The following is a 7,573-nucleotide window of genomic DNA, read 5'->3' on the forward strand; positions in this document are numbered from 1 at the left end:
CACCCGAAGGCGTGGTTCTACAATCTGGACCTTAAGAACTTCCCTACTTTCGAAGATATCACGGTGGAGTTTTGTAAGCACTATGCCGACAATGTCGAGATTCGGACCAACATAAGAACGCTAGAGGTTATGACACAGAAAGAAAAAGAAGGCTTTACTGAATTCCTTGCAAGATGGCGCGCTGAAAGCGTGAAATTAGCCAAGAAGCCTGACGAAGTTGAAATGGTAGATAAGTTCGTAAAGAATCTACGACCTATTTACCGCAATGCTCTGAAATACCAGAATTTTGGCTCTTTCAAAGAATTGATAAGAATCGGGATAAAGGTAGAAGATGATGTCATAAGGGCAGAGGCTGAAAAGCCGAAAGGGTACCAAGGGGCCTCATCGTCTAAGGCCAAGGCCCCAACAATGACCCATATTGATGAAGCCATCAATCTCTTAGAAGGGCAATCGAAGAAGTCGTAGCGCCAAACACCTAGGGCATTCACCGATATCGGATGCACTTATACATATGCTCTCCAAAGGCTCATAGCCCAAGGAAAGCTGAAGCCTATTGGTCCAACTCCGGACCTTCCCGCTGATCAACAAGGTAAATGGTATAAAACAAATGCCTACTATGCCTTTCATCAAGGGAAAGGCCATAATACTGAAAGGTGCTATCGACTGAAGCACGAAATCCAAGACATGATTGAGAATGGAACACTCCCGATCCCAACTGTTAAACCCAATAACATCACCAATCCATTGGGCGATCACGCCAACTTTGTTTCTGTCGAAGACAATGTCGATTATTCCCATCTTATCCGCCCATGTCACTTGAAAGGGGTGTTTATCGGGAAAATATTTGTGGATTGCTTTGAATTCTTGCCAAACCCGAAGAATGAAATTCAAGTCGGGAGTCTTGCCCTAGAATGTACTCCTCTCATTAACGAAGTTAATAAAAGACATTTCGATTCACCAACCTACATCACTGGCGTAGATCCTCAGAGGACTACCTCGGGATAGAGGCAGACCATCAAAGGGATCAAGGACAAGAGCCGATCATCTAAGCTGACAGCTGAACAAGAGAAAGCTCAAGACCAGATTTGAAAATTATGAGTAGGGATCTGTTTTCTTATCTTAGTCGAGTCGAGTCTAGGACTTTCTTTTCTTGAAGTTGAGTCGTTTGTTCCGCGATGACTTAGGGTGTGTCCTAGGAATCGTTCTTTCGAGTCTGTTAAGCTTTTGCCATTCCAATAAAAGTTGAAGTTTCGTTTCCAAATATGTCTTGTTTCCAATCCTCAATCATTCCGAAACATGATAAAATGCACAACACACTCAAAGGCATCCATGGGGGTAGAAATATGTCCCGTTTCAAAATATAAGGTACACTAGGATCCCGTGTTTGATTCCTTTACCTATTCCATGTCTGGCGGTAGAAAACCTCCATCAAAACCAGGCTTATGACAGGCTTTTAGATGATTCTAGGGCGAACCCGGACTAGCTCCTTGTTTTCCATATCGATGACGGAAGGCAAGCCTTTTTCCCACAGAATCATCCCCTCTCAAAGAGAGAAGAAACCAACCCGTTCTAACAAGGAATTGTTAGTTCTGACCCAAATTAATTGGCGAAGCCAAGTTTTCAAGGTGTATCCATTTGTGACTAACAGAATGGGTGGAAGATCATTTTCAAGAAGAAAAAGAAAAAAGAGACGAAAAAAAGAAAGAAGAAAAAGAAAAGTGATGAAAGAAAAAGAAAAAAAGAAAAAAAAGATGTTGAAGTTATTGCAAAAGGTTTTTGGTTGAATGTCGAAGTTACGGAAGCCAGAAGTCAAGTCAAGTACCCATAGTTGAAGTTGAACGGGCGAAGCCCAAAAGCTTAAGTAGTAACCTCTTTACCCCTAAGTCCTTCCTGAGACAGTTACAAGGGGATAGTCGGGAATTTTGAGAATCATTCCGCTTGTGTTGTTATACCTAGCCTTTAGGGTCCGGACATGGAGATTTGAACCCACATTGTTTTCCAACCCATTTGCACTTGGGTTTCATCAAACCCGAGACGCCTTTTCCAACCACGATGTAAGCCATAACCCATTGGTCTTAGCACCACAAAACGAACCTTCAGAATGATGGTTTACCTTACGAACCTATTTTTACCAAGCTCCACATCCCAAAGAATCAAAACCTTTTGTACCAACCCTAGACACGGGATACAACGGTACCTTACAGGCTAGAATGGGATATGACATGATACCTTAGGTGAAACCTTCGAGTGTGTACACACAATCAAAATGCCATGTTTATGCACCATGATCGAACTACGTCGGATTTGATTTCGCTCCACGCGAATACGTAGGCAGTCCTTCAGAATAAGGGATTCAATCCAGTCATCAACCAAGTTGTCATCTTGTCGGTTTATTACGGGTCTTAACCAAGTCTAAATGAAGCCACCTTTGTTCGAGTTGGTCTTAGTACTCGATGTAAGCTAGGATAAGGATATAGGTTCAGATGAATAGTATCAAGTCTCAGAATGAGCTTTATCGAACGGTTTAGGCAAAGATGCCGAGTCATATAGATGTAGGTTTGTGTTGGGAACAGAAAATATGAAAAACCCGCTGAAAAGAAAGAAGGCGTGGAAGAAAAATAGTAAAAGCCCGCTGAAAAGAAAGAAGGCGGTGGCAAGAAATGATGAATACTCGCTGAAAAGAAAGGAGGCGAGGAGAAGAGTGGCAGAATGTTCCCAACAAGAGTGATGTGTGATCTCCAACTGTTCTCATAAAATCAGTCTGTGTTTAGTGTCTAGGCGAAGCTAACGTTGTTGCTCCGTGAGTTTAATCCACCTTGTCAATGCCAAGTGATCTTGATTCCCATGTGCCCTTGGGAGCACGCCCATGCCATACGATATCCCTGTCTCAAATCCGATGGCCTTGTGATTCCCATTTGTCGTCTTTTGGCGCCAGAATGGCCAATTTACATTTCTACCCCCAACAAGTCAATAATCGAATTAAAACCCGTGCACACTTACGGTTTTATTTTCCTTTTTTTGTTTTACGGTAGCGGGCTACGCCCACGTTTGTTTACGGGTCATACAGAGTGCTGAGTCGTATTTCATGCTCACCAATCAAGGTTCGATTTCAAAAATTTCAAAATTTCAAAATCACAAAAACTTTTTACGAATCTTTGTGGGTCGATGACCCAATCTTTCGAAATTCAAATATTCAAATTCAATTTTTTTGGGTCGATGGCCCAATATTCTAAATGATGACAAATTCAAAATTCGGGTCAATGACCCAATTATTCAAAGTTTTCAAAATTCAATTTTCGGGTCGATGACCCAATCTTTCAAACGATCCAATTTTAAGATCGATGATCCAAATGTGCTTATGTGATGATTATTGCTTGTACTTTTTTTTGTGTTTCAAGTATAGCAGGATATGCTTCAACTGGGGGCTCTAAAGTCTCCGACTTTAGAGCCATCACAAACTGGAGGCTCTGAAGCCGTTGGCTTCAGAGACCATTATCAAGATGTAAAGGATGGCATCCGCCAAGAATTCAATTCAATACAAGAGTATGAAATGGAAGAATTCCTTAGCTGAAAGCAAATGATGAAAGCGGCGGCAACCTCCTTGGAAAGTCCCGTCCCATTTGGACACCTGCCAGCAGATGATAAGCTTTGGGCAGGTGTCAACAGATGAATTTCGGACAAGTGCCAGCAGATGATAAATTTTGGGCAAATGTCAACAGATGATGAATTTTGGACAAATGTCAGCAGATGATAAACTTTGGGCATGTGTCAGCAGTTGCCGAACTACGACGCGGGTTTGATTCCGTCAGAAACGGATACATAAGCGCCCAAGGATAAGGCTCAACCCACCATTTATGCAATTCATGGGTTGATGACCAACGATGATAATTCGACTCAACAAAAGCAAGAGTTAATCCCCAGCGAAGTTTCAGGTATGATCTCTTCTTATGGCTGGCGAGCTTATATACGCAAGTCTAATGGACTATAAACGACCCGCAGAATCCTCAGGTCGAAAGGGACCTGGGGTATACTTTGACTTTCGCCTTGTCCAAGCCTCAGTCAAAGTGGGGGCTCTGTAGATACCCGTATCCGTCGATATTGGAATTTATAGAGAACCCGACAAACACCCGATGATGATAGGACACATGTATTCTTTAGTTGTCATTGTCATTATTTGGGTTCGTTTTACGATGTAGAATGAGCGTTGTCGACGGAGTATTTTATTAATTTAAATGATATTTAAATTAAAGCTTTTTTAAGGTAAATTCATTTTACTTTATTTTGAATTTATTTTCTCAAGTTTATTTTATTGAAAATAAAATAAATAGTTGATTTGAAAAATCATTTTATGAGTGTATTTGATTTGAAAAATCATTTATTTTAATGTGTTAATTGATTTGAAAAATCGAATTTGAAAATCGAAAACTCGTTTTAACCACACGTTTTGGAGCTCGATTATAGCTCGGTTTTTGAGCCCGTTTTCTTTACGAGTTGGCACGATCTCGAGTACACTAACCAACCTAGGCCTCTACCCATCCAACCCCAGTTCGAACCCCCATACCCACGTCCTAAATCTCGCCCCAAACATACACAAAACAGCCCAACTACTTCCCCTTACCCGCGTTAGCCCTTCCTCTTTTCCAACCCGTTTTGTGTGCTTCAAAGCTTGACCCAAACCCGCCACAACCAACCCAATTATTGCTCCATATTACCCACAGCAACCCATCACTAAACCCACCACGAAACTCATCCAATTCCCGTCCCAAATACTCCATAAACAGCCCGCAAATAACATAAGCAGCCCCCCTGTTTTGCGTGCTCAAACCCGAGCCCAAAACCCGCTCCAAACACCACTTAAACCCGTGCCCATTAACCCTACACCATACCATAGTATCCTACCCATATTACCTTAGCTTAACCACCAAGCAAACCCCCCATACAAACCCTAAAAACCCCACGAAATAGCTGATGGACAGCAGCTATGCGAAACAGGCCCGACTGCTTGTTGCCCTACTTCTACCCTTCGAAACTCCTTATAAATACCTCCTCTATACCATACATTCATTCTTCTAAGTTCTCCATACATACTACCGTCACTTACAAGCTTTAAACTCCAGAAACAAACCCTAATTGCCTCTCAAAAACCCTCGACAAAACCGACATACAAAACTGAGAATCAGTTTGTGTGTCCTCTTTGGAACCCTTCGTTCAACCCTCAAACCTCCATCAAAATTCGATTTTCTTGTTCCTAATTAACCACACAACATCAATCTACATCTTAGACAAAGATTCACGAGCCAAATTGCCCTTGATAGTACACGAATCCCCTCGAAAAACAGAGTGTCATACACTCTGTTTTTCGCGGACTTTCTGTCTGTCGATTCTGTTTGTGCTCGTTTTTTTAAATCTTAATAACTCAGAACGAGCGTGGTTTGTTTTAATATCTTTGTTCTACTCTCTTTATAGTTTTCGAAACATCTTTTAAATCTAATTTTCACCGTGAAACGAGTGAGAAATTGCAGTTTGAAAGTTGCTGTCCAGATTTACAAAAAACGTGTTGTTTGCTTTGTTCCTTCGTCGACGACGGCCTCTCGAGATAAAATCTACCATCGATTATGACCCAAGACGGTGTCAACGATACATGTAGGTTGAGGGTGCATCAAATCCTCCTCTTCTCCTTTTTATTTCGTTCTTTTATGTTTGTTTTTTTTATTGTTCGTTTTACGTTGTTTATCGTTTTGTTTGTCGTTTGATATCGTTAACTATGAAACTAGTTTAGTCCGAGTATGAGTTAAAGTACCACCACGAACACCCGCGTTGACTTGAGATGGGAAAGAAATCCGCCACATCGGTCGGTCGTATCCCCCATCTCATTTACATATCCTCGTGTTCAAGGTAGGGCATTAATAAAACGAATCCTAACTTCGTTCCTCGCTTTTGATCCCTTGCTTGTTTCGTTCAATTCGACCTACCCTAGGACCCTTTGCATGTTAGTTTGACCCCTGTTTGTTAACATATGATTTGTTTAGACGACTTTAGATCGATTAAATAACCTAATTAGACATGTTAGGGTGCTTCGACACAAGCATTAAAATCGACCAACAATTCTATAACCTAATTGAATGCATCTCTCTTTTCACCTAATTTCTCGCTAGTATAAGAGTGCGTGATTAGCACCTTCTTATTAACACTTAACGAGTTAACTTAATTAGCGAACTTGACCTAATTCGACCCTTTTAGGCCGTGTAGAACACTCGGTTTTAGGCGAAACCTTCTGACCTATTTTATCATCAATTTCTAATGTATATCCTATATCGCTTTGCATATCTATCTAACCTAATGAACCTAACCTAGGAACTAGGGTGGCCGTGCCTGGGGCCGTGTGCTTGGCCGTGCCTTTTGTCATTCTTGCTTCACCTTTATATCGTTTATTCATCGTTGTTTTGTATTTTGTAATTACCTTTTGCTTATCGAATCGTCTCTTGTAATTCACTTGTAATTAGTTTTCTTTTGGGTCGAGTCAATCGATTTATAAAAACCTTAGTCTTATTTGGTTAGATAGTTGTGCTCCAATTCATGTAAGAGCGTAGTAAATCGCATGTTGTTTAAACCAACATGGCCCGATTTATGCTAATGCATGCTTTGGTGTGTGACCCAATGTCTAATTCGATAAGATTAAGCGAAAGCACGCATTACGAGGAGTGACCCAAGGCCGTGAGTTATGTAAACCGTGGGCCACCCCTTTGTGCACGTTTTCCTAGGCTGAATGGCAATGTGTCGTGTATGGTGTCGTATATAGCAATTGTATTTAGATCGAGTTGTATCTCTAAATTCTCGTTGTGTCGGCATGAAATGCCTAGGTTGTAATAGGGTAGATCCCAACGGCTCCCCCATTCCCCTTAAGCCTTGTTTGCTTTGTTTTGTATGTTGTTAGATCAATCAACCCACATGCTAAATTACAACTTTGACAAAGTTAGTTTAGTTGCATCTAAATCGACATAGAAACCTCACATGTTAGGGTTTTAAAACGATGTTTGCATATCATACATTGTAGTAGCTACGACCTTGTTTGAAATCCGATACTTGACATAGTAGAGGCCGTTATTGACGGGCGGGGTTAGGTGTCCTAATGGGCTTCCTAACACTTACCCTCACCCCTTACTCAAGATCTATGGTTTGTGGATCCGTCTAAATACCATTGGATTACGAGAGTCATTCAAATCGAGTGATATAGGGTACAAGTCCTTATCTTTAATCACTCGTAGTCGATTGGCTTTATGCTTTTCGATGAAAGGTGTAAAGTTGACTTGAACGGTTCCAAGTTCCCAAAAAACTTGGTGGCGACTCTAATTTGTCTTAATTCGATTCGAAAGAACCTCGAGTCGATAATGCCTAGTGTGGATCCCGCGGACGCAGATCCCGCGGGCGTTGTCCACAGAGGTAAATATGGATATGTGAGGTAATGGGTAAGAAGAGGCAAGGATAATTATGGGAGTGTGGAGGTACAGGTGATCAAGCTAGTACCTAAACAAAGCCATATGACAACATCCAACTTCTTGCTCAAAATTAACAA

Source organism: Silene latifolia, chromosome 7 (genome assembly GCF_048544455.1).
Source record: "Silene latifolia isolate original U9 population chromosome 7, ASM4854445v1, whole genome shotgun sequence".
Classification (NCBI taxonomy): domain Eukaryota; kingdom Viridiplantae; phylum Streptophyta; class Magnoliopsida; order Caryophyllales; family Caryophyllaceae; genus Silene; species Silene latifolia.